The 10,098-nt window shown below is 47.9% G+C and overlaps 1 pseudogene; it reads left to right on the top strand.

Moving 5' to 3' along the window:
* Positions 1–1,299: 1,299 nt before the first annotated feature.
* Positions 1,300–1,447, top strand: LOC112271259 (annotated as a pseudogene).
* Positions 1,448–10,098: the final 8,651 nt, after the last annotated feature.

Raw genomic sequence — 10,098 nt, 5'->3', positions numbered from 1 at the left:
CGTCCAACCCTCTTTCCAAGCAAAAAAAAACGGTCTCTTAAAAAAAATGTCTCCACATCATCGCACCCGTCGGTGCCGCCATGGGGCCCCTTCTCTGCCCTCCGCTCCAGCGGTGGGAAGCGAGTGAGACCCTAATCTGCGTTGTAGTGCGATAATTAGGTTTCTTACAATTTCGGTTAGGTTCGTAGGGCCACTATGGTGGATTTGGCGGTAGTTTAAGAAAAAGGTTTTTTCGATTAATGATTCACCTCGTTGGCAACGATCTCGTCAGCAGCACAAAAAAGGGTGGGGATTGTCTAGTCTACGCTTCTTCTGGAGTAGGGCATATGGTTATGTCTTCATGTTTAGAAGCTGATCTTCGTGTCTTGATGCTTTTTCTCTGATCGGCAAGGTTTGACCAATGTCGGCTTTGTCACGGAGCTAGAGAGGTTACGTCCAGCCTTCGACCTGTTTTTCATAACATCTTCAAATATTCTAGAATCACAGACGAGGGTGGGCTCGAAATTTTAGCTGAATTAACTTTAAGAAGGGCAACTTCAGTATATTGTAATTCAGATTCATACATCAATGCTGCAAGTTAATCAGTACAGTGTGTTAAACAAGAAGATCTTGTAGTTGTTGAGGTTTAGTTGTAACCGAGTTGTAATCAAGGATCATTTGTAGATAAGGACGAATCTCTTAACCTAGCTGTTGTAACTAACCAGATGTAAATCCCTCGGCCAGGGTTTTCAGCCTGAGATCAATAAATACCACGCGGCCTCCTACGGGAGGAGATACGCTTTCTAATTTTACATGGTATCAGAGCCATCCTCTTCCCACAATCCCGATGGCATCTAGCTCTTCTTCCTCTTCGAGTCTCAATCAGCAGGTCTCTGAGAAATTGACGCGTCAGAACTATGTGCTATGGAAAGCACAAGCTCTTCCTCCAGTCTGCGGGGCAATGCTGTTTGGCTACCTCAACGGCACCACTCCCACGCCACCAGAAAAGCTCGAGATTCAGAAGGGAGACCTGACCGAGAAGGTCCCCAATCCTGCCTACGCGCTATGGATGGCACAAGATCAGCAGGTTTTGGGATATCTCTGAATTCCATCTCAAAGGAGGTGCCCCCGCAAGTCGCTTCCATGACCACTTCTCGTCAGGTCTGGAAAGCTCTCGAGGACATGTTCTCCTCGCAGTCCAAGGCACGGGTAGTCAATATCCGCATGACGATGGCGAACCTGAAGAAAGGTTCGATGACTGTTGCTGAGTACTTCAGCAAGATGAAGGCTTATGGAGATGAACTGGCCTCCGCTGGCAAGAACCTTGACGATGACGACATGGTGTCATACCTGCTTGCAGGACTTGACATCGAGTACACCCCTTTGGTTACCTCTGTTACTACTGACCTTAGTCGTAATGGTAAGGTTTCCGTGAGTGATCTTTACTCACAAATGGTGAGCTTCGACGCAAGGATGGAGATGCTCCAAGGCGTCAACGACATCAACAACTTTCACTCCTCCGCCAATGCTGCAACGCGAGGTGGACACGGTGGCGGCGGCGGCTACAATCAGCGTGGCCGTGGCGGGCGAGATGGCCGTGGGAACGGCAATGGAGGCCGCGACCGCGGCCAACCTGGCGGAAATTAATGCCAAGGAGGAGGAGGTCGTGGATCACGAGATCGTCCTCAGTGCCAGCTGTGCGAGAAGTACGGCCACACGGTGCTAGATTGCTGGCACCGTTTTGAACAAAACTTCGTCCCCTACAGCAAGACGGCTGGCTCGACAACAACCAATTATGGTGTTGACTCGAACTGGTACATGGACAGCGGAGCAACAGACCACATCACCGGTGAGCTCGACAAGCTGACCGTGAGGGACAAGTATCACGGCAACGACAAAGTGCACACAGCATGCGGGGCAGGCATGACCATTAGCCATGTTGGTAGCACTGTTATTCCTACTCCCCATAGAGATGTCCACTTGAAAAACATTCTTCATGTTCCCAATGCCTCCAAAAGTTTGATTTCACTAAATCGTTTTATCTATGACAATGATGCTTTTGCTGAACTTCACCCCACTTTTTTCTTGGTTAAGGATCAGGCCACGAAGACAATAATTCATCGCGGTAGAAGCCGAGGAGGTCTCTATCCGTTCCTGCCACCGCCACGACATTGCCTTTCCCAAACCAAGCTAGCTTTTGGAGTTTCCAAGCCATCTCCCACAAGATGGCATCATCGATTAGGTCATCCCTCCTATGATATAGTTCAACGAGTGCTTAAAAATAATGAGTTGGCTTACTCCAGTGAGTCTTCAGTTGAGTCTGTTTGTGATTCATGCCAGAGAGCTAAGAGTCACCAGTTACCCTATCCCATATCTACTAGTGTGTCTACGTTTCCTTTAGAACTAGTTTTCTCTGATGTCTGGGGACCAGCACCATGTCTGTTGGAAACTTTACATACTATGTAAGCTTCATTGATGGTTTCAGCAAATTTTCGTGGATCTATCTTCTTAAGAGAAAATCAGATGTGTTCTCTATTTTCATGAACTTCCAAGCACTTGTTGAACGTCAATTTGATCAAAAAATTGTTTGCATGCAAATCGATTGGGGAGGCGAATATCACAAGTTGAATGAATTCTTTCAGAAAATTGGCATTGAGCATCATGTTTCCTGCCCACACACGCATCAGCAGAACGGCTCTGCTGAACGTAAACACCGACATATTGTCGAGACGGGATTAGCATTGCTAGCCCAAGCCTCCATGCCTCTAAAATACTGGGATGAAGCCTTCCTAGCAGCCACTTTTCTAATAAACCGCATGCCTACTAGAACACTTGGTTTTGATACTCCACTAAACAAATTGTTTCATCGCACTCCTGAATACAACTCCTTCAGGGTGTTCAGATGTGCGTGTTGGCCACACCTACGTCCCTACAACTCTAGAAAATTGGAGTTCAGATCCAAGCAATGTGTCTTTTTGGGCTATAGTGCACGGCACAAAGGATTTAAATGTCTTGATATATCTTCCGGAAGAGTATAGATCTCTCGTGATGTCATATTCGATGAGGCTGTGTTTCCCTTTGCCTCTCTCCGTGAAAATGCCGGCACCAAACTTCGATAGGAAATCTTCCTTTTGCCTCCACATTTAGGAAATCTGTGGACTAATGGTGCTAACCAACATGCTAATGATCATTTTAATTATCCTGATTCTCCTCATATTTTTTCGGAAGAACATGGTGCAGCAGATAACACACAGGAGGATTCCCCAAGCAATTCTGGTGCGGGCACAGCTCCCGAGCACGATTCTCCCGCCAACAACCCGCCAGCATCTACCTCGGATCGGGAGCCGCAATCTCCCTCGGATCGCGCATCCTCGGGTGACTCCTCTGCTGGCTCCACCGACTCGCCCCTCCGCACCAATGACGAACAGTCACGTGCCGAGCTTCCCGCCGCAGCCGACGCCAACGCGGGCGGCAGTCCTTCGCCTGAGCCGACAGGATCGACCTCGGCTCCCGCATCACCACCCGAACCTTCTGTGCTCCACCAACCTGAAGTCCCTGCTACACCTACTCATCGCCGAACAAGACCTCAACATGGTATTATCCAGCCTAAGAAATTATTTTCGGGTCTAATTCGGTATGGATTATCTTGCACGACCAAAGAGCCAGGAGATCTGGCCTCTGCCCTGGCAGATCCACACTGGAAAAATGCCATGGATGAAGAATATTCTGCTCTCATGCGCAATCAAACATGGCACCTTGTGTCCCCTCCACAAGGTATGAATATTATTGACTGCAAATGGGTCTATCGTGTCAAGAAATATTCAGATGGCTCCATTGATCGCTATAAAGCTAGACTTGTTGCCAAAGGTTTTAAACAACGCTACGGCATTGATTACGAGGACACATTCAGTCATGTGGTCAAGGCTGCTACTATTCGCATTGTACTTTCCATTGCTGTATCTAGAGGATGATGCCTTCGTCAATGGGATGTCAAGAACGCGTTTCTTCATGGTGTTCTGGTTGAGGAGGTCTATCTCAAGCAACCACCTGGTTATGAAGACAAGAGCAAGCCTGGGTATGTTTGCAAACTTGACAAAGCTCTCTATGGTTTGAAACAAGCCCCTCACGCCTGGTATTCTCGGCTCAGCACCCAACTCATTCGGCTTGGTTTTACTCCCTCCAAGTCAGATACCTCCCTCTTTATTTTTCAGCGGGCTAGTGTCACCATATTCTTACTCATATATATTGATGATATAATTGTCACTAGCTCATCTGAGGATGCTGTTGCCACTTTGCTTAAGGATCTCCGCAGTGAATTTCCTCTTAAAGATCTTGGCGCCCTGCATTATTTCTTGGGTATCAAAGTAAGGGGGAATCATGGTGATCTACTACTCACCCAAGAAAAATATGCGGCAGATTTATTGGCTCGGACAAACATGATGATATGCAAGCCCTGTCCAACTCCTCTATCATCCACGGAGAAGCTGTCAGCATTTAATGGTGAACCTCTCAGTAATGATGATGCCACGAGGTATCGAAGCATAGTAGGTGCCCTACAGTACCTAACTCTCACCCGGCCCGACATTGCCTTCTCTGTTAACAAGGTATGTCAATATCTTCATGCGCCAACCACTGATCACTGGACAACGGTAAAACGAATTTTGCGTTATGTCAAGGGAACAATGAGTCTCGGACTGACTTTCAAGAGATCATCCTCTATGCTGGTGAGCGGCTTCTCTGATGCAGATTGGGCCGGATGCACCGATGACAGAAAATCTACAGGTGGGTTTGCAGTATTCCTAGGAGGAAACCTGGTTTCATGGAGTGCCAGAAAGCAAGCTACCGTCTCTAGATCAAGTACAGAAGCAGAATACAAAGCTCTTGCAAATGTGACTGCAGAAATTATCTGGGTGCAGTCCATATTAAAGGAGTTGGGCATTCCTCGGTTGAGAGTTCCATGTTTATGCTGTGATAACTTGGGAGCCACATACTTATCAGCAAACCCAGTGTTTCATGCCAGAACAAAACACATAGAAATCGATTTCCACTTCGTGCGAGAAAGGGTTGCACAGAAGGCTTTGGAAATTCGTTTTATCCCTTCAGGAGATCAGCTTGCAGATGGATTCACCAAGGCGCTGCCGGTAGGATTGATGAAAAAGTTTATACACAATCTCAACCTATCTGGCTATGTTGAGATTGAGGGGGAATGTTAAACAAGAAGATCTTGTAGTTGTTGAGGTTTAGTTGTAACCGAGTTGTAATCAAGGATCTGTAGATAAGGACGAATCTCTTAACCTAGCTGTTGTAACTACCCAGATGTAAATCCCCCGGCCAGGGTTTTCAGCCTGAGATCAATAAATACCACGCGGCTTCCTACGGGAGGAGATATGCTCGTTCTCTTCTTCCCTGCTCAACTAGTGAGCACAAAACACCCAGATACATTGATGACTCATCCTGCATATATACTTGACAAAAGGTTTTGCAAAAGTGAAGGATAGGCTAGAGCCTGATGCAACCTACTCACTCCGTTCCATAATTCTTGTCGAAATTTTACGTGTATCTAGACACCTTTTAGAAATAGATAGATCTATTTTGGAACAAATTTGAGAACAATTATGCAACGGAAGGAGTAGTCGGTAAAATCGCCCATGTCTTCAGCGACGTTCCGACTGGTGGCCCAGCTGTTCTTACTTTCGATGTGGTTCGGCGGTCAAGAGACAACTAGCGAATTGGGAACCAATTTGCTGAATTAGCTATCAAGTGAGGTTTGCAGTACGGTAGCAGTTTGGCTACCAGCGACAGGGCGACGGATCCTTGGCTACTGCTGGTTTCCTTGCTTCGGTTTTCTTGTGACCTGCTTTTCGTCTGTTTAGTTAGTTTACACGTCTGTGGTCAGGAGGCCGGAGGGCGTTGCGATCTCTGTCTGTTCTCGGTGACGAGGCTCCACCGACCACCAACATTAGCTCCCCACAGGCCCACATGATTTGGAATCTTACCAGAGCTACTGCTAAACTCAATTAACAAAGAAAAACTAAAGAAACAGACACTAGCTCCCCCGACAGTAGCAGCAGTTTTCAATTCTTCCGCCAGTTCTGTCTGGCTGCGGTGCTTGGAACTTCTTACTCGCAGGCTTTCCATTGACTCGTGCCAAAGGCGCGGCGTGCCACCCCCACGCTTAACTTAAGCCCAGCTGGTAGTGAAACCTCTGTTAACTAAGCACGCAAGCAAGCGATCATGATGGCCTGCTGAGATGCGCCAAACCTGGCTCGCGCGGGTGATCATTGGATGGGGTTGCCCCCAGGACAGCGTGCGCCGTCGCCCATGAAGCCTTGCCCTGCCTGGCTCGACAGCATCTCAATCCATTCGCATCGTTGTGAGTTGCAAAGCGGCTCAAAGCTAGTACAAAATAATAATACAGACAGGACAAGGCTAATTACCCTTTTGTATGGAAAAGTTGGGCGGTTCGTTGACGCAAAACAGCGGCCGTAAGCCCGTAATCATGCAAGGAGCATCACGCTGGCTCTAGTAAGTCGTTGTTAAAGTACACTAGTAGTACAAGGTTCAGATGAGGTGGATGTCCGGACTAAACAAACCTCACGCCCAACTACAGCCTAAACACTGAGCAGGGAGTTCTGAACAATGTTCAGTTTACCTCGTCCTGTCTAAATATCTAAGCTAATATCAGGGGCCTGAACCGGCTTGTCAATGACATGATGGTGCAGGTTCAGAGGCAAAAGAAAGTTATATGATCGAGCACAAGATCTGTCCAAAACTTCATTTACCTACTTTCTCCATCCAGTATTAAATATCGCAGAAGCCTGAAAATAAACCAGTCGCCGGTCGTCCGTGGACCCTGCGTAGTCAGTTGTCACGCTTCACTTGGCGTGCCAAGGTGACCAACGGACAACGGAGGCAAACCGGCTGCTCCCCAGCCAGACTAGCAGACCGGCCGTGCAGTCGGTACACATCCATGGCCAATGAGCATAAGAAACCTCTCCGAGCGCACGGCACAGGAGGAGAAGAAAAGCACAAGACCAAGGACCGCGCACTGCGTCCTGCCCATGCCCATGCCTGTTCACCGCCCTGTCGACCAAGTCTCCAGCTACTGAGCTACTAGTACTACTACGCCTGGAAAAGAAAAAAAACTGCAACCATGGGATGGGACTGTGGGAGTCTGTAGCTTTGGTGACGGAGACGGAATGCAATGGACCCGTGATGATTATAGTATTATTATTGCCGTCACTTGTGACTTGTGTCGCGTGAGATGGGCATGATTGATGGCCAATGCGGTGGGAGCTCGGCCTTTTGCTCGAGCACGGCACTCGATAAAGGCCGGAACACCGTATGTGTACACCCGAGACGAGATCCCGTACGTGCGTACGGTAACGGTATGCGGCAGGCAGGAATCACGTGAGCTTATCATAAGAGAAATTCTGAAAAAGAATAATTTAAGTGGTAGATACAGTATATATTCGCTATCATGCAAAATTTCAGATATAAATTCATGACAAGCCATGAGATTAAAAAAAAAGACAAATCCAACGCTAATAGTAACAATGGGTCCAATTCATAGCGCAAGTTGGGTTAGCTACTTGTTCTTTTTTCTTCTCTAGAATTGTTTGAATCTGTATTCAAAATCTTGTAAGATAATGGACACGTACAAGTCATGTCTATCACAAAGAAAAAATGAAATTTCTAAAATTCCTAGATGTAGTAACCAAATACGGTTGCGCCACTAAGCCAGGGGTGGACGAGATATGTTTTTTCGAAAGAGGCTAGGAAAAGACTGTAGCGTGATCATGATTTCAAATAACGGGCTATGCTAAATAGCCATGTCTTTTCAAAAGCTAAAAAAGCTATAGCGGAGCCATGCTAGACAGCGGAATTACAAAAAGACATATGAATAATTTAATGTGTTCTTTAGAAACACAGTACAACGCACACGTTCACCAAAATTAGTCCTGCTTAAAGTTTACACGTGGTACACAAACAACATGTTCACGAATCCACCGTCACACCGAATCTTCATCATCCAAGCGGGTGCAGACATATTCATTAGTGGCCTAACCTGGCGAGAGTGCAGTGGATAGCAAACTTGGACTGGTGCGTGCGTGACAGCGCGAACGGAATCGATCCCGGTGTGTTCCTCCTTGGTTCTCCGCCCTAGCTGGAGCTGCTCCATTTGTGTTCTCATGACCTCATCGTGCTCTTATGCTAGTCGAGGTCGATGGAATCACCGAATCTTTTTCTAATATCTTCGTGGACAAACGTATCGCTTCGTTAAAAGTTGTTTACATGGAAATCAAAAGATTACCGAGAGGTGTTTATGTCGAGCGGGCCGTTGCAAACAAGACCATCCATATATAGGACCATGTATATGCTTGAAGGCTCAAATTTTGAGCTTTTCATTCCGAAGGACACAATTTTTTTTAGACGCAAACGGTTGATCCCGTGACTCGATTAGAAGAAAGAGTTGGTCTCATTTATAAGAAAAACCGGGCCTGAAAACCAATACAATGCACGGCTTATTGAAAGAAAGCCATGCGAAAAACACTAACGAAGAGCACACACAAGAAGAAGCCGAAAAAACGAGCTGCAACCACTAAGACGAAACCACTTTCGCTCCAACAACGCCAAACAGGAAACAACTCCTTGCACCATAAGACGGTAGGCAGAATTGGTCTTCTTCGACGACCGGAGCCATAAAAAGCTGCCCCGACGGGAACAACTCGCGCATCGGCAAGCCCGCATGGCACGAAGTCGCGCTCCCAAGGCAGGACACATACCAGGCCCACCGCAGCGAGCAAACTCCGCCATCAAACGAGGGCTCCAAAGGCAACACCTCCAAGCACGATACAACGTCCGAGAACGTCGCCGTTACTTGACCCAGACACCAAGTCAGAGCTTTCGCTTGAAGGCACCTCATTTGTGAAGGGGGGATGTGAGGGAGCTTCACAACGACACCCGAGCAGGCCCGCCACATCCCGGCGACGCCACTCACCGCCGCGCACCTGCGGCCACCACGCGCCTGTAGGGCCGAAGCCACCACGCCCGCACGCCCACAAGGCCGAAGCGGCCATGCCACCGCGCCGGCCGAGAACGAGAGGAGATCGCCCCGTCGACACCAACCCTGGGGCACGCTTTCCAGCAGCGGCAGTGCGAGGGGAGGTGGGCTAGGTCAGGCGGGGGCTAGGGTTTCCCCCTTGTCGCCAGAGGAGGGCGACGCAGGGTAGAGAGTTCCAATTTAGGACAGCATTGCAGCAGCCAGTACTTCGGTTAAAAGAAAAGTACAATGTTCTATCGAAAGTGGAGATAATTGGCTATGTCAAAGTTTGTTAAAACATAGGCCATATGAGGCGGCCCACAATGGATACACACATACTTAAATAGTCCGGGCTATGCACTTTTTACTTGTGTATGCATCACGGATTCATCCTTCAAAGAATAGATCATTTCATCATCTGGACTATGAAACAAGACTGACTCTCACACATGCGATCTCCAGTGCGTAAGATTTTATACCTTTCGAACCTTCTTATTGCCACCATTGTGCGCCACTAACTCATGGAATAATGGACCTCAAACATTTCGAATAGCAAAGTTCACGTCCGGTAACAGGCTATATTGCAGGCATCCAATTCTGTACCAAGCTGCACCGTGCCATCAATCACTTGCCACAATAATTCAGGACACCTTTATTCTTGCTAATCTCGGCTTTGTCTTCTGCACACTTCAGAGATCCGAGAAGAGCCCTATAAATACCTCGCGCCATCTGTTTCCAGTTCATCAAGTACACAGCAGCTTAAGCTTCCGAGCTTTCCCGAGTGCCGGAACAGAGTAGCATTATAAGAATGGCATCCGTGAAGGCCGTGAAGCCCACCGGGCCAGCAGCTCAGGCCAAGGAGCCTGCCAAGCTTAGTGCCACCAAGGAGCCTGCAAAGCTCAGTGCCACCGCGAAAAAGCCAGCAGCCGCCAAGGGCGGCATCAAGAAGGCTGAGTCGAAACCTCGGGAGCCTAAGAAGAGGGTAAATACCTGCAGCTGATGCTATATTGAGATCCTTATTACTTCCCTTGCATGCTCCTTTCCTGATGATTTAGTGTTTTTCAAATGACGGCAGG

This window comes from Brachypodium distachyon, chromosome 2 (genome assembly GCF_000005505.3).
Source record: "Brachypodium distachyon strain Bd21 chromosome 2, Brachypodium_distachyon_v3.0, whole genome shotgun sequence".
In the NCBI taxonomy this organism is placed as follows: Eukaryota; Viridiplantae; Streptophyta; class Magnoliopsida; order Poales; family Poaceae; genus Brachypodium; species Brachypodium distachyon.
The sequence above is the reverse complement of the archived record's forward strand: the minus strand, read 5'-3'. Positions and strand labels throughout refer to the sequence as shown.